General features: G+C 34.5%; 1 protein-coding gene and 1 non-coding gene across 2 annotated transcripts in view; both read right to left on the bottom strand.

Moving 5' to 3' along the window:
- The window catches only part of LOC6034088 (ecdysone-induced protein 74EF), a 340,530-nt gene that overhangs the window by 26,548 nt on the left and 288,729 nt on the right, over nucleotides 1–25,253 (bottom strand). The window lies entirely within an intron of this gene.
- Trnas-uga lies at nucleotides 2,194–2,275 on the bottom strand. The gene has a single exon. It is a non-coding gene; the product is annotated as a tRNA-Ser (tRNA).

The following is a 25,253-nucleotide window of genomic DNA, read 5'->3' as shown; positions in this document are numbered from 1 at the left end:
CAACTTCAACGATAAAAAAGCGACCCTCAAACCTCAACAGATTTCGCTCAAAATGGCTCAGTTACTTGTATATTGTTGTTTTTTTTTCATTGTTACCCTAATAAGCATCCAATTATAGCTCTTTTTATACATATTTTATAATCTTTTGAACTTCAGTTAAAATCAACAGGTTGAATTATAATACTTTTTCTATTTTTTGTAATGTTCAGTGAAGAGAGAGAAATCTAAATGCGTTCAATCAAAACAGTTTATATTATTGAGGAGTTGCATCACGAAATTAAATATTGCTTAAAACTTATTAAATCCACTAAAAATTGAAATCAGATGATTTCCAATCTCTCCTGAAAGTTTGATTTAGATATTTCATGATACAAGCACGGACGAACGGACATCCCGAGCAGACGGAAAAACTTAGGAATAACATTTTTTATATTTGAAAATACTAGGTCAATAACATTTTGTGTTATTTATAACAAGATTTGTTATTCGTCGTTATGACTTTTTGTTATTGGATTGTTATTGTAGTAACAGACCAACCACATTTCTTGTTATTTTTTGAACAAATTTATTTCATTTTTTGTTATTTTAACAACTAATCCGATCATCTAAATAACATTTTGAGGTATTCTTCCATAACAAAAAATGTTATTCCAAACTTGTTTTGGCTTTCAACCAATATCAGACCAATAACAAATTTTGTTATGATAACATAAACTGTTATTAAACCCTTATGCAAAAATGAATTTTTCAAGAAGATTCCATAACACTTTATGTTATTTTAACAGTATTTGTTATTGAAATGGCATGAATTTTGTTATTATCGTCTGCCCGGGATGACACCAGGAACATAATTTCTTCAAATTTCTGAAGTAAACCATCACTTGCGCCATCTACATTCAAGTTGTCGAAGTAGCATCGCGCGATTACGTATGATTTCTCAAAATGTCTTATGCAATAATTAATTAAATCGTTTAGCATTAGTATGGTGCAAGAAACAGTTTTTTGGCATCAAGTTTGTCTTTATGATTCTCATTCTATGTAATTTATCATGGAAACTAAAGTTGCCGAAAAATTGATAGAAATTGTACTTTTTATTAATACGACCATTTCAAAAAGTGCCCATCACCTGGCTTTGTTTACGTTTAAGACCACGTGCATCATTTTTTTGAAACCCCGTGTCATGTCCGTTCGTCCTTGATACAAGTAAGTAACTGACGATTTAAGTTTGAAATTTTGCCGCAAAGCGAGTTTTTATTTTCTCAAAAAACCGAGATGATTTACGGATGCTACGATATCTCCAGATTAGATGGACCATCAAGACATATCCCGTGTGCATCACGAAGCTAAATTTTTAAAACTAGTGTTTTGAGAAAAAGACAAAAATCAAAAACAGAAAGTTTTTTATACGAAAAACATAAAAAATATTTATATCTTTTCTAAAATCAACTTTTTTTTTGGTAATCCGCTTTCGTCATGCATACGGGACCGGGTTAACGAGTCTTCACCAAAAATTTGAGCCGATTCGATCAAAGCAGTGTTGAGATATTGTAGTTCCGTCATCTGGGATGAATCGAGACTACAGTCTGAATAGCGACAGCAGTGTTTAGAGCACTTAAAGGTTTTAAATTTGGAAATGGATGTACACATTTTGTTGGTCTGAGTCTGTTCTATCCGAAACCAACCAGAAAAATCAAAATATTATGCTCTAAAATGGTTAAAACTGCGGTCTCAATTCGCCCCATGTGTCCCAATTCACCCCAGTTGACAGTACCCGTTTTTTTTAAACTGCTGACTTCAAATAATGGCATTGATGCAACCAAATGTATTCAATTTGTTTTGTTAATAGTTGAAAATGTATTAATGCCCGGCTCGTACCAACCTCTGACATTTTTGCCAATTTACATGTATGTAATCCCTTAAGGGCACTGACGCTGCAGAGCACGGTTTGAAACAAAATAACTTGCTTGCTTTTTTCACTTTTTAAACAACTTATTTTGTAAGTTGTTACCAGATTTCAATTGGAAACGCTTCTCAGAATCTGTTATTGAACGTCAAATTGCTGGCATGCCAACATTGGGTGCTCGATGGAAATGCATATCTTACCCCTACTTATATTTCAATGCCTCTTTAAAACTTAAAAAAAAAACATTGTGGCTCACTACTATTCAACAAAATCCACACAAAAAAAAACTTCGCTGTAGACAGGATTCGAACCTGTGCGGGTAGAACCCAATGGATTTCAAGTCCATCTCCTTAACCGCTCGGACACCACAGCTGTTTGATTTCCGTGCTCACGTGACCCGTTTTTGCCACTTGCTTGGTTCAGCTTCCACTTCATCATCATGACTATTTTCGCTTGTGTGCTCTGCCGTTCCAGACTTGTTCAATGTTTACACGCTCCCCCCCCCCCCCGCGTCCAAAGACTCAACAGATAATCGAATTCATTCTCCCCAACTCGGTGGCCTGCGTCCGTGGTGCTGGTGGTGGTTCAGACTTTATTACCACTAATTTAATTTTCATCATCGCAAGGGTTCGAGCAATCAATTTGCATCTGCCAATTTGACGATGAGGACGACTTTGCCCGCGGAGACCGATTGCTCCCAGGTGTGCCAGACTAGAATGCATGCCCGCCAGCTCGAAAGGGAAAATTTATTAAAACGCTTAAATTTTTAATGGAAACAAATATCACTTTGAGTGTGCGCTGCGCTTTTTCTGGTGGCATTTTCCTCCCAGGCAATGGTCCTGCCCGGCAGATGGGAAAGAAGCAGAGAGGAAAAGTTGTAATTTGTGGGTTGACTGGAACCACAAAACTGAGGACGACTTTCCTCCCCCCAGAACAGAAACATGGGGGAAAATCCGGGAGAAAAACGGAAAAGTGCAATGCCTTCCAGCTCAAAACGGCAGCGTCTTTGTCTTTGGCTGGAAAGCGAGATAAAATTTCATATGTCATTAAATTAAACTTTGTCATACCGGGGACCTGGATGCGCTGAGCGTCGAAGGTGAAAATCCAGGATTCGTTTTTTTTTGCGGGAAATTGAAGCAGACAATCGAGCAAACACCGACCAGGACGACTTTTCACGATTTTTTTTCTTTTTTTTTGTTGTCTCTCCTCAACCATTATGAGGGAAAAGGGAAAACGGGGGAGCTGGGTGAAATTCACACGAAATTGAATTTAATTAAATTTTCCCCTGAGCAACCCGTACCCGGTTGTGGCAGTTGTTGGCGTGACGTTCACAAGCTGCCTCAGCCCTGCTGATTGACTTGATGTGTGGCGTCACGTGACAGGGAGTAGCTGCAGTGGCAGATCCGTTTGACTTTTTTGGAGGAACAGGATAAGGGTGTTTGGAAATAATGAATGATCATTTAAAATGAAATATAAATAAACATTGTCTATTTGAGACCTAGTGTTGAAAAATGATTCTCTTATAAAGTATTTTGAAATAAATGTTTTTTAAACGAATCAATATCAAATTTTTAGGAAACAACAACGCTGGACACAAAATGGTGATCATTTGCGAAATTCAATGGGTAGTAAAAATACGATATTTATGAATTTCTGTTGGATTTAATAGTTTTTTTTCTATTATTTTGTAATATTCATAGATTTATTTTTACATTTCAAATTATTAAAAATCACCCTGAATCTTAGTAATCTCGACGAAAATTCCTGACAACTGAAAGTAGCTTAAATCACAAAATTCCAGATTAAGTGTAAGAATTATAAATCAGTTGTTTTATATCATTTTGTTTCTTACTTATTGATTAATTACTAAATCGAATAATTGTTTTCTTAAATTTAATACTTTTAAAGAAACCTTAATACAAATTCATTAAACTGAAACAAAATAATAGCTTTCTGATGATTCTTATTATGTTTATAAGGAATTAAATTTATTGGGAGACATTTTTAATGACAAAGAAATTCCGTTAATTTCATTTAAAAAAACAACTATCGTCATCAGGGGTGTCACCCTTGATGACGGTTTATTAAATAAATGCAATGCTTAAAAAACGTGAAATTACTTGTGAAAAGATTGACCTAGTCTATCATTATTAATGTCTAATCATATTTGATTCACTGAAAGATTTGCATTCGTTTTTGGGTAATTCGACGCCAACATTTCAAAAAGCATCATGTACAAACTGTGTGTTTTGAGAAAAACGCATTTGAATGTTGAGCATCATTTTTAAATTCCCATTTTAATATAAAAGCAAAAGAAGACGTTATAATGATAACAAACGATGAAAAACGTTGCTTTTATTGATACTTGGTCATCCATATTCAATAAAACATTATTTCCGTCATTAAATTTAAGAAAAACAAACATAACTTCTTTTGAAACCACAATTGTCTATATCACCCTTTGTTATGATTCGTTTTTCTTTGCCGAATGTACATGGCGCCTTTTGCAAGTGAAGGGGAAGTTTTGTTATAATTCGCTTTTGGTCGGAAAATGTACATGGCGTCTTTTTCATGATGCTTTTTTCGTCGCGAGGTTCATGTAGTCATTTATTTGACAGTTTGAAAGGGCTATATAAACAGGCACTGCTGATGCCAGAGATTTTGTTTATGTTGCTTTATTTAAAACCATTATTAAACAAACTTTACTGAAGAAACTTTTGCTCATTTTTAGTGGAGAGGTGGCTTATTAGGAGTACTTTCAGAATATGCAATAACCCAGAAAATGTCAAAATGTACATGATGCCTTTTGAAATGTTGCCGTCGAATTCTCCGCCAACTCACACAGCAGTTGCCCCGACCCCTCTCCGATTTGTGTAAAAACTTTGCCCTAAGGGGTAATTTTTGTCCCTGATCACGAATCCGAGGTCCGTTTTTTGATATCTCGTGACGGAGGGGCGGTACGACCCCTTCGAAAAAAGAGGTGTTTTTCATTGTTACACTCTAAAAAATAACCCTGCAAAGTTAGAAAAAACACGAAATTTTAAGATGAAAATTTTTGTTCTAAATGAAAAAAATACCCTTCTGGGTCAATGTAGATTCGAAAAGTACATTAAATTTCCCATAAAATGACATGTTCCAAAAAATTTTACAGTCGAGTAAAGGAAAATGGGAGAATTTTTAAAACTTTTTTTGTGTTTTTTTCGATGAAAAATACGTTTTTTCGGAATTCTGAGTACGCCATCAAATTGGGCGTCTAATTTTACATAAAAGTCTCTTTGATACCAAATTTCTATCTCATCACCGTCACGAGATATCAAAAAACGGACCTCGGAATCGTGATCAGGGACAAAAGTTACCCCTTAAGACAAAGTTTCACGCAAATCGAAAAGGGGTCGGGGCAACTTTTTCCGATTTCGTGTGAGTTGGTAGAGAATTACCCTTTTAAGTTTTTTTTTTTTTTAATTTTGATGCATACATTTTTTTTAAGTGTCTCTCTTTTTTAAACCAAAAAAAAATGTACATTTTCAGCGATTATTTTAAAATGTTTTTTTTTTCTAAACAATAGAGCAATTCTCCGAGATTTCGGTCATTCGATTTTTTTTTGTATTTTTTTATCTGGCTGATACTTTTTTGGTGCATTCGGTATGCCCAAGGAAGCCATTTTGCATCATTAGTTTGTCATGTAATTTTCCTTACAATTTTGGCAGCAAAAATGATGTATGAAAATTTAAAAATTAGTATATTTTGAAGGAAATTTTTAATCGATTTAGTGTTTAGTGGGTCTCGTGGCGCAGGGGTAGCGACTTCGGCTGCCGATCCCGATGATGCTATGAGACGCGGGTTCGATTCCCGCCTTATCCACTGAGCTTCTATCGGATGGTGAAGTAAAACGTCGGTCCCGGTTTCTCCTGTCTCGTCAGAGGCGCTGGAGCAGAAATCCCACGTTAGAGGAAGGCCATGGCCCCGGGGGGCGTAGCGCCAATAGTTTGAAATTTGGAATAAGGAATTTGAATATGAATAAAAACGAAAATGAATCAGGTGGGATTCGAACTCACACCTTTGGATTGGTGGTCTGGGACGCTAAGCAGTCGGCTATCAGAAGGTTTACACTCTAGCAGTGAATTGATCCGTAGTGTTGAAACATGTTATCTCTTCTTCTCATATTATTAAATACGCGCTGATCCCTGATTTGCCTGAGGGGATTGGAAGTCTAAATATAGATCGAGTTTCCTTCAGATGCTTGCTTCTATGTTTAGGCGGGGCCGAACAATGCCCAGCGACCTCGGAATTGGACCGCAAGGAGCTCTGTCATTCTGAAATGGGTCGTTGGAAGCAGCGCGAGGGCTATCACCACCTAATACCCGGGACTGAGATAAGCTGTATCAGCATTTGGCATGTACACAGTCTGATACAAATTATACTTTCCCATAATTTCGCTACCGGTTAGCGGGTATTGGATTGGACCACACACACACACACACACACATTTGTTGGTATGGATAAGGACTGCACTGAAAAAAATATGATAGGTACACGTTTAAAAAGTTGATGATTTTTGATATCAGTTTTTGTCACTTAAAATTGATTTGCAAAAAAAAACACTATTTTATTTTTTATACTTTCCGATATATTTTAAGGGACATCAAAAACCAACTTTTCCAAAATTTCCAGAACGGGCAAAATTTTTTTGACCGAGTTTAAATTTTTGAATCAATACTGATGTTTTTTTACATTAGTTGCTGATATGTATATCGACATTGGAAAATGGTGAGTTTTTTGGGTGAGACTTAGAAAACATCAATTTTCACCTTTGCATGGCAATATCTCAGCAACTAAGGGCCATATCAACAAAGTGCAAAAAAAGCAAAATATAGAAAATTTTCTCAGCTTTTCAAAAATATGTTTTTGAAAGGTGGGCAAACATAGGCTTTTATTTAAAAAAAATGAATAATTGCGACTATTTTCAAAAAAGTTACCCAAAAATGGCTATTACTTGAAAACGGTGCACTTTATCAAAATTACACTGAAGTTTTTTTCTATTGCAAAATCAATTTCACAACGCAAAATGAGGTTGAAAAATGTTTTGGACCAGTATTTCGATTTTTTGAAAAAAATCAGTATTCAAATTAAAAAAAACATACTCGGACAAATGTTTTTTGCCCGTTCTGGAAATTTCTGACAAGTTGGCATTTGATGTCCCCTAAAACATACATAAAATAGTGTTTTTTTTGGCAAATCAAATTTTAGTGACAAAAAGTAAAATTAAAAATCACCTTAAAAAATTTGTTTATTTTTTTCAGTCTTCTTATCCATATCTAAAACTTTGCCGAAGACGCCAAATCAATCAAAAAAATCTTTCAAAAGATACAGATTTTTGAATTTTCATCTATCATTTTTGCTGCCAAATTTGTATGGAAAATTATATGGACAAACTAATGATGCAAAATGGCTTCTTTGGGCATATCAAAGGCACCAAAAAAGTTTCAGCCTGATTAAAAAATATAAAAATTCAAATTAAAAAAAAAATCATCGTTGTAGGTTGTAGCATTGCTTTCTATTCAACAGTTAATTTATTGAAAAAATCACACAAATTTTAATTTCACTCGAATAAAAGCGCAGTCCTTGAGCCATTTTTGTGTTCTAAAAGATAACTTCTTCACTACCACGGCAACCGTCAATGTCACCGCTAGAGAGAGAGAGAGAGAGAGAGTGTTTTACGGTTGGATACTAGATACCATTCCATGGCATGCCAAGTTTCTTGACGTGTTCTTAAAAGCTCTTTCAGGGTAAAATCTTTGCACAAGTGGATTTTTGAGGTAGTTCTTTTTGTTGGGGAGATATGATTAAAAGCATCTTTTTGTTGCTCGGATGCGTCCTGTTCATCTCTACTTATTCGAGGTAGCTAGCATAAAGGTGGTGATTTCAACAAAAAATGATCCACCACGTGTGTAGGTGGCAAGAGGACGATGACGGGAAAAGCTTCAGTCTGCCAACCGTCTGGCTCAACATGAAAGGATTCATCGCGTCTGAGTTGTTTTCATTCCTGAGCTGTGAAGTGTTGTTAGATCGAGACTTTTACTTTCAAGGAAAATTCCAACCATCGTCGTCACTCGGATGCTGTAGGTAATTGATAGTCTACCTCTTTCAAAGATTAACCAGCTCGAATTTCCTGCTCTTGGCACGATTTAAGCGAGAAACTAATTTCGGTGAAACCTCAAACAAAAGTCTTCACCGCTTAAATTACTTTCGAAATTGCTCGTCCCGGAAATTAATGTTACACAAGCTCGGAAATTAATTACTTACAAGGTAAAATCTCCTTTCCCGTGAAAAAAGCTCCATCAAAGTCACCCCCCCCCCCCTTCCATTCCAAGATAATGTAATTTAATTAATCCTTTCCACTTTTTTCCGACCTTTTGAACTCTCGTGCTGCTCGACATCAGTCTCAACAGTTTCCTTCTCCTCCTCAATTTTTTTTGTTATCTCCCAGACTGGTCGAAAATTTTCAAGTTTCCCAAAAAAAAAACCGTCCATTTCCACTTCCGAAGCCAAAGATCGGCAATCGGAAAAAAAAGTTCAAACAAAGACCACCAGCGATGGATTGTTTGAGTTGGGGCCAATTTTCCGGGAAAAACTTTCGCCGGCCAAGGAAGGGTTCTCTTCTCTGATTTAGTAATGGAAGCGATTACACTTGTTTGAACTGAGTTGGAAAGTCGGAGCTGGCTGGTGACTAAATCTAATTTGATTAAGCGAACACAGTGTAGGTGCTGATGGGGGAGGAGGGGGAGTTGGTCGATCAACTGTTTGATTTGTGCTGATGGGATTTGGTCGGTGGGAGAAATTGGAGTTCATTTGGATGATTGGGTTCTGGGAAGTTTTTTAAGCAATGGAATTATTCATAGGAAAACCTACTATCAACCTGTTTTTATTACTTTTGCATTGTTTAATTTTCAAATGCAACTATTAAAAAAAAACAAAGTTGATAAAAGGCCTACATTAGAATTGCAGCATAATAAAAATATTCCTTTTAGATTTATGAAAATATATTTAATCAGATATCGGTTTATGAAAGAAAAAACAATTTGCAATTAAACAAACATAATTAATTTTAAGTTTTAAGTTTTAAGTTTTAAGTTTTAAGTTTTAAGTTTTAAGTTTTAAGTTTTAAGTTTTAAGTTTTAAGTTTTAAGTTTTAAGTTTTAAGTTTTAAGTTTTAAGTTTTAAGTTTTAAGTTTTAAGTTTTAAGTTTTAAGTTTTAAGTTTTAAGTTTTAAGTTTTAAGTTTTAAGTTTTAAGTTTTAAGTTTTAAGTTTTAAGTTTTAAGTTTTAAGTTTTAAGTTTTAAGTTTTAAGTTTTAAGTTTTAAGTTTTAAGTTTTAAGTTTTAAGTTTTAAGTTTTAAGTTTTAAGTTTTAAGTTTTAAGTTTTAAGTTTTAAGTTTTAAGTTTTAAGTTTTAAGTTTTAAGTTTTAAGTTTTAAGTTTTAAGTTTTAAATTTTAAGTTTTAAATTTTAAGTTTTAAGTTTTAAGTTTTAAGTTTTAAGTTTTAAGTTTTAAGTTTTAAGTTTTAAGTTTTAAGTTTTAAGTTTTAAGTTTTAAGTTTTAAGTTTTAAGTTTTAAGTTTTAAGTTTTAAGTTTTAAGTTTTAAGTTTTAAGTTTTAAGTTTTAAGTTTTAAGTTTTAAGTTTTAAGTTTTAAGTTTTAAGTTTTAAGTTTTAAGTTTTAAGTTTTAAGTTTTAAGTTTTAAGTTTTAAGTTTTAAGTTTTAAGTTTTAAGTTTTAAGTTTTAAGTTTTAAGTTTTAAGTTTTAAGTTTTAAGTTTTAAGTTTTAAGTTTTAAGTTTTAAGTTTTAAGTTTTAAGTTTTAAGTTTTAAGTTTTAAGTTTTAAGTTTTAAGTTTTAAGTTTTAAGTTTTAAGTTTTAAGTTTTAAGTTTTAAGTTTTAAGTTTTAAGTTTTAAGTTTTAAGTTTTAAGTTTTAAGTTTTAAGTTTTAAGTTTTAAGTTTTAAGTTTTAAGTTTTTAGTTTTTAGTTTTTAGTTTTTAGTTTTTAGTTTTTAGTTTTTAGTTTTTAGTTTTTAGTTTTTATTTTTAGTTTTTAGTTTTTAGTTTTTAGTTTTTAGTTTTTAGTTTTTAGTTTTTAGTTTTTAGTTTTTAGTTTTTAGTTTTTAGTTTTTAGTTTTTAGTTTTTAGTTTTTAGTTTTTAGTTTTTAGTTTTTAGTTTTTAGTTTTAGTTTTTAGTTTTTAGTTTTTAGTTTTTAGTTTTTAGTTTTAGTTTTTAGTTTTTAGTTTTTAGTTTTTAGTTTTAGTTTTTAGTTTTTAGTTTTTAGTTTTTAGTTTTTAGTTTTTAGTTTTTAGTTTTTAGTTTTTAGTTTTTAGTTTTTAGTTTTTAGTTTTTAGTTTTTAGTTTTTAGTTTTTAGTTTTTAGTTTTTAGTTTTTAGTTTTTAGTTTTTAGTTTTTAGTTTTTAGTTTTTAGTTTTTAGTTTTTAGTTTTTAGTTTTTAGTTTTTAGTTTTTAGTTTTTAATTTTAGTTTTTAGTTTTTAGTTCATGGTTTGCAAACTACAAAAAAAAAAGATAAATATGGGAAGACGAGTTTAAACATTTGACACTGATTTACTTTAATTGATAAAATTCGAATTTCCCGAAATCTCTCATGAGTATTCATCCTGCATCGCAGTCTGCAATTCATCGCAAATCATCCGTGTGCAATTCATTTATTCTTATCGGGGCGTTTCACAGAGCTGCATATTTCGCAGATCTTCCAGTGTCGTCGTGGGTTACAAAAAGGGGGCAGCTCCAGCATTGAGCATTAAAAATGCAGACGTAGTAAAATGGCTTGTAATAGCGTTGGCAAAATTTATTGTAAAAACATGCCAAGACCGACCAAAATATCCAGGGCGAAGATATTTCTTCCCTTTTTCGGTATTCAAATCAGCATTTCTTCGTCGGAACGGGGATGGGGGTCGAATCTCCCGCTGCGGTGCAGTTCCATGATCCTACAATTTGTGTTTATTTGTTTTATTTAAGCTACCACACAGAAACGACCACCTACCTACTAGCATAGAGCTACGCTAGTGGCAGCGACTAGGTTGAGAGAGACAGAGAAAGTGAAAATCCCCTTTTGCAGCGGAGAAAACCCAATTTCACTTTCCTTCCCTGACGAGGCAGCTAAACAAGTTGGTGCAAAAGTTTTTCCCCGCCGAAGCGTAATAAGGACGACGAAGACGTCGACGAAGTAAAGTTGTTACAGAAGCTCCTGGTCCAGGGCCAAACCGAAAAGCGAAGGAGCTTTTTATCGCTGCAGCGCTATATGGAAGGGAACCCCTCCCCAACGAAGACGGTTGTTGGTTCTGGGGTCTGGGCCAGGACGACCGACGAACGTGGCTCTGCATTTTCGGGGAACATTTCAATTTTTTAGGAGTGCATTAACCTTTCGGTTGACTGGCAGGTTGGATGGTTGTGGGTTCCGGTTGGAAAGCAGAAGGAGAGTTGATGTCTAGGGGAAGATTGAGGAGAAATCGGGAGTCTTGGGAAGATTCAAGGGGTCTCAATTTGTGGCAAGCTGTCAAGTATAAACTGACAATAAATCATATTCAAATGCATCCCTCCATTATAGACACATATCAGTCCAGAAAACAAAGATAGAAAACTAATTATTACATTAAGCATATTTCTGTTAACATAAAAAGATTACACAGTAGAAAAAATCCCGTGTAAAATCGCATGTAAAAGCATGCACATCACCTTTGTGAGCAAAAGCATGTAATATTGCATGAGAAAACGTGTACACAAAAAGCATGTACGCAATAAAAAAAAAGATTTCGCATACCTCAAAATAACAACAAACCAGTGAGAGTCATCTCCAGATTACCAAGTCCGCGCCCCAAACCTCTCATCTATTTTGCCGCCACGAAAATGTTTGGATCAACGCCAGTGTAGTTGTACGTTCCCCATACACCGTATTACAGTTAATAGGGACGTGGCGTTACATCGTGCTGCCATCTGGTTTTTAAGTACACGTTTTCTCATACAATATTACATGCTTTTTCTCCCAAAGGTGATGTGCATGTTTTTGCATGCGATTTTACCATCGGATTTTTTACTGCGTACCCACCCGTTCTGGAACTTCTTACTTTTGCTGCCATTCTCGAATGACGAAACGGTCTTCTTTTCTTCCTAAAAAAATAGCAGCATCAATAGCTAATTCTTTTCGTTACAAAGGCTGAAAAGTTGAACAAAAAAAAAATGTTATTTTTGCAACTTGTTGCATAAATTGCTATTTACGTAACAATTTTAAAATTAAGCTTCAAAAACTGATTTTATTTGTTTCAAAATCGTAATCTGAAGGGTCTTTTGCATAAATAAAAAGTTGCAAATGGCATAGAAATACCAATTTTGTTTATAAAAAATCTGGTTACATCAAAGAAAAATGGAAATCGAGTAGAAGTAATTATGTTTCAATTGAAATTGATAGCAAATTCCACTCAAATCATAACTTTATTTAAGGTTGATTATTTCACTTTCCCAATTAAAGTTTAAAAAAATGGTAATTCTATTCTAACAAACAAGCCTTATCTTAATGGCAAATAATGTAGAAAGGCCACAAAGAGATAAGAAATAGCATGGTGAACTTTTGCGAAAACATTTGTAATGTTATTAATGATTTCATAAAAAAATGAGTGACCTTTTTATTAAAAATATGACTGATCAAACCATATTTGTACCAGCCTAACAAAGCCTAAGATTTTTGAAAAATACTCAAATGATCTCAACATACCGTATTTTTTTCGAAATACTCAAATTTTCAAAATATGTCTTATATGGCAAACAAACAACTTTTTATTCACTTTTATGAAAGTTTTTTTTTGTAAAATTCTATAATTGTGTGTGTGTGTGTGTGCAACCAACCAAACGGGACCACGCGGTCCTTTCTTACAAATTGAGTTGCTTCCATGTATTTTAGATTAATATTCTATACATGCAAATAACTCGCATAGGCATTTGGAGGGTGTTAGCTCTGCCGAGCTTCGGTGACCCATTTCTACGCAGGCTAGCCGTGCGCGAGGTACTTCAGCTTGAATCGACAAGCCCCGCCCTAAAGAACGTTTGTATCAATCGGATTCAAACGTTATTTAGAACTTCCGATTTCTTATCCGTGGACGAGAAATCAGCGCGTATTTAGTAGGCAGATTTTGTTATTCGTTTGTTTTGGAAAGATCTCACCAAATTTCAGCTGAAGTCCTGATGATCATAGTGACAGGTAAAACGACTTTTCGTGCTGTCTCACTCGCTGTCGTGTAACTCAATCCTGTCATATGCAACTGCATTAAACACAGTTGACCTTCAACAGTGGCGACAATGCACACGTTTTGAAAGCTTTCACAATAGAAAAATTATGCACACCAAAACTGCATTTTTTTTTTTAATCTTCCTGTTCCAACTTTCTTCGATTCACTTCACATTCACACTTATATTAGCAGTAGCACTCCAAAGGTGAATTAATCACAAAATTTAATTTCACTTCTGATACTCTCGAATATGAGCCGTTTTAGATAACGGAACTTTTAATCTAATTGAAATGTCCACACAGGCTCATTCTGCAATTTCTCAACTGTCAACAGCTGATTCATCACCACCAACACCACTTAAGCGCTTCAGATTCTGTCAGTGTCAAACCGTTGGGCATCAGACGCTCCCTGCGGGAAATGGTGACTGAAGATTCGCTACTTGCATGCAAGTTGCAACCGTCACGAGCACAAACGATGCAAAACTAATCTTTTTAGCAATGCGCACGGAAAACAAAATGCCTGAGCAAAAACGAATACGGGATTTGCGAATCTTTTCGCACATAAAACTCGAAAAAGAGATCAAATATCTCAAAATCCGCATCGCACCGGGTAAAAACACAACGTAATTAAAACTTTAATCCACTTTAAGGGTATTCTTATCTCAAAAAACAACTCAAATTTGAAGAAAATAATCGCGCTTCGTAGAAACAAACACTGCCCGATTTCACTTCTTCTTATCATCCTTGTAAAATTCTATAATTATCACAAAATACCGTATTTTGCAAAATGAGTATCAGAAGATTTAAAATTGAGAACGCATTTCACTATTTTTGTAGTTTTTGCAGTAAAATTTCTTCTAGGTTTTATTTTTCATTTAGCTAAAAGTAATTACTGAGGATTTTGTTTTTGTTATTCAAAATTGCCAGATTTTTCATTTTTGGCAGCCTGCAGTCATGTTTTAGATCGTTCTGGATCATTCTTCAAAATATTTATATTGTTTGATGCCAATATTGCAATTTGAAAATTTTAAGTATTTTCGAAAATTAAGGTATTTTGTGAAATTTTTTGTTTTTTACCAAAAATCTCCCAAAAAATGAAAAATCATACAAAGTTTTGCTTCGTTTGATACCCATGTATCAAATCATGAAAATTTGAGTATTTTAGAAAAAATACGGTATTTTGAGAAAATTTTAGTATTTCAAAAAAATCTTTCACAAAAATGAATAAAAAAATCATACAAAATTTCATTTCATTTAAAATCTCTTTTGCAAATAATGAAATTTTGTTTTTTTTTCGGAAAATATGGTACATCCCGGGCAGGAGTTCTAGACGAACTTGTGAGTGGCAGTGGACAAGGTGGAGATGGTGGAGATATCCGGGATTCGCGTTGCGTTGCTGCATGTCCGGGAAGACGTCGCTGACCTGGGATAGAGCCTCAATCGCGCAGATGACGAGGAAATCTTGGCTGATTTGATGCGGCCGGATTGGCGGCTCCTAAGAACTTAGGAGCTGCAGGTTGGGACTCAATCTGGCTGTGTTTTTCGAAGATTTTAAGATTTGCTGATTCTTGGTGAGAGCTTTCCATCATTATTTGCTAAATGATTATATTCCCTTATATTATTATACTATAAATTCAATAGCCCTCCTACCCCTTCCTCACTTTCCCATTCCCTAATCCCATTTTGCCCAATTCCACTTCCCCCTAAAAATATAATTATCTGCCAAATTTACACTAACACACCACACCTAACTGATCCGGAGCGTTTGGTACGGTATGTCCACGCATCCTTCCTCCCCTGTAGATTCTGTGGAATGTGACCCGTTCACAGAATCCTCTCTGCGGTAAACACAACGCAGTAGGGCTGGCCGCTTTAATTTTTGTATTACATTTTCGGGTGATCTCTGATGTATTGCAATTATCAATATTGACATAAATGAGATTCCGTCAATTAAACATTATGGTTGGAAAAAAGCTTTTTCAACTTAGTTTTAAAACATGGTCACAATAAATAGCACAAAAGAAAGACTATCTATTTATTTTTGTTGAATTTAAATCGATAATTATTTTTTAAACATCATTTCACCATCGACCAGCCCCTCGTTTTCCCAAACTTTTCCGAAAAGCTTTCTCTTTCACCAGGACCACCACTATATATTTCCATCCAGTAAATACGGTTTCCTTCGCTGCTGACTGCTGCCTGAACGGTGGTGGTGGCGGGTTCGATCCGATGTGCAAATACAACCTCCCCTTTGCCGTTCGGTACCAAAAGGGGTCGCATCCTGCGAAGCGACGAAACGGAAAACAAGCCCGCTCACCGCCCGATTTCCCTTCCCCCTGATGGGTTGCACTTTGTAGCGTGCGCTCCCCGGGAAAACGAGTCTGGGAAAAATTTAGCAGGAGAAAGTTTTGCGGTGGGTCAAGAAGAGGAAGAAGTGAGCGAAAGAGAAAAGGATTCTTTTTATGCTTTCCTCGATAATTTGGCTGGGTTGCATCCTTTTGGCTTTCGGGCGACTTCTGTGGGAAAACTTGGAAAAGTCCTGCCACAGACAAAAGTGTCCTTTCTCAACAGACAGCCACAGCGCCGATACACAGCAGCTAGTCAAAGAGGAAGAAGAAGATGGAAAAGTTGGTCGTCCTGGCGGGATTTGTTGGTCTTTCCTTTGGACTTTTCCCTATTTTCCCAGGAGTTTTTTTTTGCTTGCTTTTTTTTATTATTTTTGTGTTGTTTTGTGACTGCAAGCAGGCAAGCAGCACGTACCAACGATATTCCTGTCGTTGGCAGTTGTTGGAGCACTATTTGACTTTTATCGTGTAGAATAATTTTGTTTACTTGTTTTCTATGCTTTTTTTTGTGCTGGTAATGTTTGCGATACAGGGTAGTCATAGTTCGCTGCCGCTGGTTTGTTCGTGATTTTGATAAGGGACAGCTAGAGACAAAACTGAAGCTTTGGGGGTTAGCGAACTATTATCTAGTTTTGTTTAATGAATTCGAGGTACGTGGAACGGTTACATAATTCTAAGACACATGAAGCTTCTCAAATAGTTTGAATGTTTTGGATTTTTACAAAATCATAGACAAGTGATGTTGATGCTCACGTTTGGTTCCCATTCATAGATTTTTGTTCATAGACTATTTGAATTATTTTCAAATAATTGGTTAGAAAAATCAAGAACTTAATAACATCACATTTTGATTTTAATTTTAATTTGAAATTAACTTAAAACTATTTGAAATGTTTTTTTTTCGTTTGTGCTCAATTTTAGCATGAATACAATCAAAAATTTCTCAAAAAAGAAATAATATGCAGTCAACCAAACTTTCAACCTTCTAAAATAAAACGTTTTTTTCTTGTGTAAACTAAATTTAACTAAATCCTGTTTCGTTGAAATGTTGAAACCATGGCCAGTAATTTTAATTTCCACTTTTAGTATTTTTGCCCCTCTTGCTCGACTTCCGTCAAATTCGAGGTACTAAAACAAGGGGGCCAATCAAAAATTAACCCTCTACAACCCAATCCCACATCTAGACGGGCTACGTTCTAAAAATTCGCCGAATATCATTTTTTAAACTTTTTTTTGATGTTGAAAAAGCATTGTAAAGAAGAACTCTTAGAATTTTAGAAAATTTTAGGGTTGGAAGTTTGATTAGATTTATGTGATTTTGACAATGTTTTTTTTTTAAATGTAAGTTGACCCCCCAACTTTGGCTGTAATTTTTACTATAGTTGTCTATTTTTTAAGTTAAAATAAATATGCAATAATTTTTGTACTTTCGCAGACAATTGAAAAAAACAAAAATCGATAAAGTCCCGGGCAGAAGGTAATAACAAAATGAATGCCATTTCAATAACAAATACTGTTTAAATAACAAAAAGAGTAATATAATGTTCTTGCAAAATCCATTTTTGCATAAGAGTTTATAAACAGTTTATGTTATCGTAAAAAATGTGATCAGTAGTGCGGTGCCTGTGTGGACGCTCAGTCCTGTTTTTTCGTGTTATTTTCCGTCTCTTTTGTGTCGCTATTTGTGTACATGGGGTGATTGGATTTCTTCTGATTCGTGTTGTTTTCATCTCTTTTGTGTCACTGTTTGTGTGCATGGGGTGATTGGTCTTCTTCTTCTTCTTTTTTCTTTATTTTTAGTTCGCGCGTTCGTTGGCCAATGAGTTTATTTTTGTTCTCTTTACGTAGTTTTCGATAGAAACGATCCGAATTCTTTTTTTTCGAGACAAGCAAGTCGTATTGCTGGATTAAGTCCTTTCTATATCATCGATGATCGGAAGGCACGCCGACGAATATGTTTTAAGGCTTATGATATAAAATCATTTTAATGAATAAAGCCCTTCTTTCATCACCGTTGATCGGAAGGCACGCCGACGAAGAATTTCTGGAGGATCGCGGTCGAATTAATACTATATTTAAAATTCTAGATAGCTATCTTGCGGATTCGATTGTGAGAAGCGGGACTTCGCGGTTACTATGCAACGTGTTTTTTGGAGTTTTTTTATATTTTAAATTTATAAGCCCTTCTTTTATCATCGTTGATAGGAAGGCACGCCGCCGGTTAAGTTCGTTTAAGCTATTGTTTTAATTTCATTACAATCGGTTACGTGGTGTCCTGTTTTCTTTTCGTTTATATTCGTTGATCGTAATAATTTATTCCAACTGGCAGTTTTAGTATTAACTCATCAAACTATTGATTTTATAAAGAGTAAAGCGTCTTTTTTTACTATTTTTGAAATTTGCTCGCGTTATCTAAATTGTACAAACAGTAAAAATATACTGAAAAGTCCAGCCCATAGCACTACTGCTCGGTTGGCACGCGTTCGATTAAAACACTTTTTAAATAATCAATTATTTATCTTTCCGCAGCCGGCTGCCTAAGATTTCAAATTTTCAACCGATAAACAAAATGCTCATGGTCACATCACTGCCACTCGTGAATCCTGACCTCATACCCATCTACTAACCCCCTCAAAACTCATGTGATACTTTGTCGGAGAAGCAGTCGATTGGGCGGTCTCTATCACTCAAGTATCGGACTAACATTCCCATCCACTTCCCCGTGACTCTACCACTGGTCGTGGCCGGCGCCGGTATTGATCAGCATGATAGGGGCCTTTGAGAAGTTGCGAAGCGAGGAAAGATAGTGCCCACTCATCTTCCACGGCTCGTGGATGTAACTTCTGGAGGTCCTGGTCAATAACGGAGTAGCAACTGCGGGTGGGCACCTATGCTTATGCTATGCTTATGCTTAGTTTATGTTATCGTAAAAAATGTGTTATTGGTCTGATATTGGTTGAAAGTCAAAACAACTTTGGAATTTTTTTTTTGTTTCTTAAAAATACCTCGATCTGGGGACCTCGATTGGGATGATCGAATTAGTTGTTGAAATAACAAAAAATAATAACAAAAATTTGTTCGAAGAATAACATAAAATGCTACCAGTCTATTGTTACAATAAATCCGATTAGACGGTAATAACTAAATTCATGTCATTTCAATAACAAATACTGTTTAAATAACAAAAAGTGTTATGGATTCATCTTGAAAAGTCCATTTTTGCATAAGAAATGAATAACAATTTATGTTATCATAACAAAATCTGTTATTGGTCTGATATTGATTTAAAGCCAAATCAACTCTGGAATAACATTTTTTTGTTAAGGAAGAATACCGCCAACTGTTATTGGGATGATCGAATTAGTTGTTAAAATAACAAAAAATAATAACAAAGATTTGTTCGAAGAATAACTAAAAATGTTGTGAATCTGTTATTACAATAACAATCCAATAACAAAAAAAAAATATATATAACGACGAATAACAAATCTTGTTATAAATTACATAAAGTGTTATTGGCCTAATATTTTCAAATATCAAAAAATGTTATTCACAAGTTATTTATGTGTGATCGGGGTGACTGTAAAAACATGGATAAAAAAGAATGGCACAATGTATCGATAGTAGTTGATATAATTTTCCGATTGCGCAAAAAACAATTTTTCTAAATGACAAAAATTGCTCATTTTAGTGCTATGGGTTGTTCATATTTAATTTCACAGTTTTGCCAATTTTTCTTTTTTTTAAAACGTAAATAAACATTTATGAATGTGTTAAAAAATCAAACTCAACGTAAAGTTTGATATCGCGAAATGTTTTTAATACAAAAAAGTTTTATTATGATCAAGTGTCCACGAAGGGGGAGGGGTTTGAAGGGGGGAGGGGTTTCAAAAAAGTGTCAACGTGGTTTATGAATAGTCCAGAAAAGATAATAAAAATCTATAAATTTGCTCAAAAGACATTGATGATTGGACCAATGGTTGCTGAGATACAGCCTCTGAAAGAAAAGCAATGAGGAACACTAAAATAGCGTCGTATCGGCATCAAAAATTGATTTTTTTTTCTTAAATTACCGTTCTTAGAACAGAAAAAATAAAATCTTAAATTAGTGCATAACGATTTCTTTGGTCATACACGGAGAGAAATCTTGTAAACATATCCGGTAGCTCTATGTTTTCGAATTCGTAAACATTGAAATGTTTACAGAATCGTCAACATTTTTCTCGATTTCGATTATAACGAATTCGAATTTGGAAAAATGTTGACAATATTGTAATCATTTAAATGTTTACGCATTCAAAAACAACGTGTTACCCGATCAGCTTACATGATTTCTATCTTTGTAGGGAAAGCCCCATAAAGTTTAAACTAAATCAGAAAAAAATAAATTTTATAAGCACTGATTTCAAAAGACTTTCAACTTGATTACTGTGCCCATTTAAAAAAAAATCTGGGAAATAATTTTGTGCCATTCTTTTTGCATGAAAAATTGCTTCTCTTATTGAATGTTGATTTTTTTCTTACATTTTAATATTTTACGCATTTACAGATTTGTACAGATTTTTTGGATCACATTAGTATCAGGATGAGTTAGCCGAACATACGGTAATAATTAAATTCATGCCATTTCAATAACAAATACTGTTAAAATAACAAAAAGTGTTATGGAATATTCAGGCAAAATCCATTTTTGCATAAGAGTTTAATAACAGTTAATGTTATCATAAAAAAATTGTTATTGGTCTGATATTGATTGTTAGCCAAAACAACTTTGGAATATTTATTTTTTTTGTTATGGAAGAATACCGCTAACTGTTATTGAGATGATCGGATTAGTTGTTAAAATAACAAAAAATAATAAAAAAGATTTGTTCGAAGAATAACTTAAAATGTTATTATTTTGTTATTCCAATAACAAAAACTTCATAACGACGAAAAACAATTCTTGTTATAAATAACATAAAATGTTATTGGCCTAGTATTTTCAAATATCAAAAAATGTTATTCCCAAGTTATTTCCGTCTGCTCGGGTATTGTTGGACTGGCTGTATTAACTTTTTCAAATTTGGTGTTTTTCATATTTTTTCAGAATTGATTATTATTTTTTATTTTCAATTTTTTTACTTATGACATTAAATCATAAACTATGAAGTTGCAACAAATTTCATGTGATATAATCTACGACTTAAAAAAGCTGCAGACCCTATTTGCACTAAAATAAAGCAGATGTAGGAAATAGTTAACTGCAAAAAAAAGCTTAGCCTCAGTTACATCGAACAAACAAAACCCCAATAAAAATTTCTTCATTCATTGCTTTTTCAAAGATGCAAATTTGGTTTAAAAAACATAACAAAGTTCCCGATGGTAAAATCGCATGCAAAAGCATGTATATCACCTTTATGACAAAAGACACTTAATATTGTATTATTTTGACCAAAGAACACTATCAAAATAATAGTCATATTTCAACTTAGCAACACAATGTCGAAACGCATACCAATGTTTCAAAATTGCATTTCTTCGTTCAGCAAACTGCAATGTTCCAAAAAATGTTCCCCCAGGTTAGCTTTGCCAGCAATCTCTCCCACCCACCCAATTTCCTCGGGGTTCATAATCACGTTTCCGTCACTACTCTCCGTCATCTGCTTACCTCCCACACGTTTTTGGCAGCAGTGCACTTTCTTTTTGGCTTGCTGCAATTTTCTTTCCTCGCAAAGAGTTTTTCTTCCACCCGAATTCCTATCACTTTGCCAGTTTCCTCTCTCCACCCGGTTGAAACGATTTTCCCGGGCACTCATTACCCGTCCCGGGGTGGAGCTGCGCGTTCCAGCTTGCAGACGATCATCATAACCGTATCACGATCGGACGACGATGTTACGACGCGATGGTGGAGGGACAATCATCGGGATGGTCCGGGGGAGCATCCTTCGTTCCGTATAAAGATAGAAGCGCAGCACACTTTCACTGATGGCGTGTGGGGCACTAAAAATAAGCAGCAGCAGCGGAAAATTGATGAGGTGTATCGGAAAACGATGATGAAAATTTCTAGCTTTTTCTTCTTTCGGGTTGGAATCGTGGAATCCACCTTTGGTCGTCGGCGATAGAGGAAAGGATTCATTCGATACTGTGAAAGGGAAGAACGTGTTCTTTTTTTTTTTGCTTCAAGGAAAAAGTTGAATGCAAATGTGAAGGAATAAAATGTGAAGGAATAAAATGGCCGGGGGGAAGGAATCCTGTCTATTCTTCTTTTGGGGGAATGTGAAATTCCAGGGCGCCAAAAGCGATTCTCCGAATCGTGGTGGCCCGAGTTTAGATTATAAATTGTAGACTGAAAATCAGACAGAACGAGTCGCATCGTCATTTCGACGAGGAAAAGATGGAGTTTAAAGTTTTTAATGGAAAAACTAGTGAGTAGTTGCGACTACTCTACATTAGTTATTCGTAATGTTTTTTTTTATTATGAACAATGTTTTCATAAAGTTGCATAAATATTAAGCAAAAAAACTTTATTTTTGTTAAATATTTATGCAATTTCAGATAAAGTTGAGTAAAACATAAAGATTGTTTGAATGGGGGGAAGATATAAGCATTTGAAAGACTACACAATTCGCGCATAAAAGCTCAATAATAAAATTTAATTTACAGCTCTTAGAACAACTTTTGAGGATAAATTCAAGTTGTACGAGTATAAACTTTTTGCCCTCTATACATTAAACAACTAGAATTATTGCACAAAAATTACAAACATCAAAGAAATGCAAAAAAAAAAAACTCGACTCGACACCCCTCTGCCCTCGATCACCTGCGGCCCCGTTTGCCCTTGACATTTCTGTTGTATTCCTGAGACAAAAGTCAGCAAAAGCTCAAACTTTCAAGAGCGCCTCGAAACAAGGTACCACGCAGGAAAATTCTCCAGACGAGGCCCATTTCTTGGCGCCATTTTCCGCAGAACACGAAACCACCCTCCGTCGAAACAACACCCCGAAAAAACAATCCATCCGAGTGTTTTCGCCGTCGGAAAATTTTGACTGTGGCCCATTTGGCACTATTTTTACTTGTTGAAGTGGACTTTTTCTAGGATTGCTAAAAAAAAACAATCCAACAAAGGCAGAAGCGATTCTTGAAGGCGCCTCGCACCGACGCAGATCGCTGTCTGGAGGCGAAATTGTGCATCTTTAATTTATCCCCCGGAATGACACTTTCTATGGAGTTCTGGTACAAAGGGATTTTTTTTTCAGAGGGAAAACAACCCGAAAAAATGTGAAAGAAACCACTTCACTGCCTTCCGAAAGGAAAGTGAAAACAGTAATGCATATTTTCACTCGATTCCTTCTATATTTTTGCGTTAGCTCTGTCAAATTTCATCAAAATCTGACTTTTATTGCGTAAAACAAAAATAATTGAATACAACATTGCACGTACTTAGGTCAAAACGGAAAACAAGTCCATTCCAGTTAGGTGGATCGATTCGGAACCTCAAGTTTTTTTTTTTTTTGGCACCGCCAGGATGACGAAATCCACCAAACAAAACCGTTGCAGGAAGGATCCACTCGAGACGGCGCTGCCGGTTCCTTGGTGAGTGTTCCCAAAAATATTGCAACTTTTCCCGGCACGGGCCGGCCTTTTCACGAGGAAGTGGAAAAGCGCTTCCAGGTGTACGCCCAACGACGACGACGACTGCGAAGAGGTTTTTCTTTTATTTCGCGGCCGGGCTTGTTTTCAGCGGTGGTGTTTTGTTTTGCCTTCAAGTGGTCGAGTCTAATTGAAGATGAAAGCATGAAGGAGTGATCCCATGGGCGGAAAAGAACTCCAAAAGTTGGGTTTCTTGCTGGAAATTTTGTGGAAATTTCACGTCACAGGGTTGAAGTGGGAAAAAACGGTAGGAAGTTTGAGAATAGTGACTACAATTGAGTGGAGTAAAATTGTATTTACTGATTTCTTAACAAAACTCTACGCTCGATTCTACACTCGGCTATTAGCCAACTCAACTCAACTCAACTCAACTCAACTCAACTCAACTCAACTCAACTCAACTCAACTCAACTCAACTCAAATAAAAAATATTTAAAATTAGTGTTCCTATTTACCGCACAGCAATCTTTTTTGTTCGCAAAAAAAATATTTCGTCAATATTCACATATTTTGGAAAGCCATTTTGCATCATTAGTTTGTCCATATAATTTTCCATTCAAATTTTGCAGCTGTGTATGAAAATGTATGAAAATTCAAAAATCTGTATCTTTTGAAGGATTTTTGATCGATTTGGTGTCTTCGGCAAAGTAGTAGGTATGGATATGGACTACACTGGAAAAAATGATACGCGGTAAAAAAATGTTGATTTTTTGTACATCTTTTTGTCACTAAAACTTGATTTGCAAAAAAAAACTTTTTTGATTGTTTTTTTCTTTTTTTGATATGTTTTAGAGGACATCAGATGCCAACTTTTCCGAAATTTCCAGAATGGGCAAAAAACCTGTGACCGAGTTATGATTTTTTTTAATTCATACTGTTTTTTTTTCAAAAAATCGAATTATTGGTCGCAAAAAATTTTCAACTTCATTTTTCGATGTAAATTCAAATTTGCAATCAAAAAGTACTTTAGTGAAATTTTGATAAAGTGCACCTTTTTCAAGTTAAAGTCATTTTTAGGTATCTTTTTTTGAAAAAAAGTCGTAGATTTTAATTTTTTTTGAATTTGTTTTTTTGAAAAGCTGAGAAAATTTTCGATATTTAGCTTTTTAAAAATTGTTGATAAGACCCTTTGTTGCTGAGATATTGCCATGCAAAGCGTTAAAAACAAGAAAATTGATGTTTTCTAAGTCTCACCCAAACAACCCACCATTTTCCAACGTCGATATCTGGTTCGATTTACAATGTTAAAATAAGAAACATTCGTGAAATTTTTAGATCTCTTCGACAACAATATTTTCAATTTTTTAAAATCAAGACTAACATTTCAAAAGGGCCAAACATTCAATATTACGCCCTTTTGAAATGTTTGTCTTGGTTTTTTTTCGAAAAGATCGGAAAATTTCACAAACGTTTCAAATTTTAAGATTATAAATCGGACCATTAGTTGCTGAGATATCGACAATAGAAAATGGTGGGTTGTTTGGGTAAGACTTATAGAAAACATCAATTTTCCTGTTTTTAAAGTAATATCTCAGCAACTAAGGGTCGTATCAACAAAGTTTAAGAAAGCAAAATATAGACAATTTTCTCATATTTTCAAAAATATTTTTTCAAAAGTGTGCACTAATTTCAAAAAAGCAATATTCGATTTTTTGAAAAAATCAGTATTGATTCAAAAATGCATAACTCGGTCAAAGATTTTTTGCACAACCTGAAAATTTCTGAAAGTTGGTATTTAATGTCCTCTAAAAAATATCAAAAAAAAAAAGTAGTGTTTTTTTGCAAATAAAGTTTTAGTGACAAAAAGTTAAATAAAAACCACCAAATTTTATTTTACGTGTATCATTTTTTCCAGTGTAGTCCGTATCCATACCTACAACTTTGCCGAAGGCACCAAATCGATCAACAAGTTCCATCAAAAGATACAGATTTTGGACGCTGCCAAATTTGGATGGAAAATTATATGGACAAACTGATGATGCAAAATGGCTTCCTTGGGCATACCGAAGGCACCAAAAAAGTTTCAGCCTGATTAAATTACAATTGAAGAAAAAATACCGATTTTGTAGAGAATTGCTCTGCTCAAATTTTCCAAAA

The sequence above is a fragment of the Culex quinquefasciatus genome, chromosome 3, assembly GCF_015732765.1.
Source record: "Culex quinquefasciatus strain JHB chromosome 3, VPISU_Cqui_1.0_pri_paternal, whole genome shotgun sequence".
Taxonomy (NCBI): Eukaryota; Metazoa; Arthropoda; class Insecta; order Diptera; family Culicidae; genus Culex; species Culex quinquefasciatus.
This window is presented reverse-complemented; position numbering and strand designations above follow the sequence as displayed.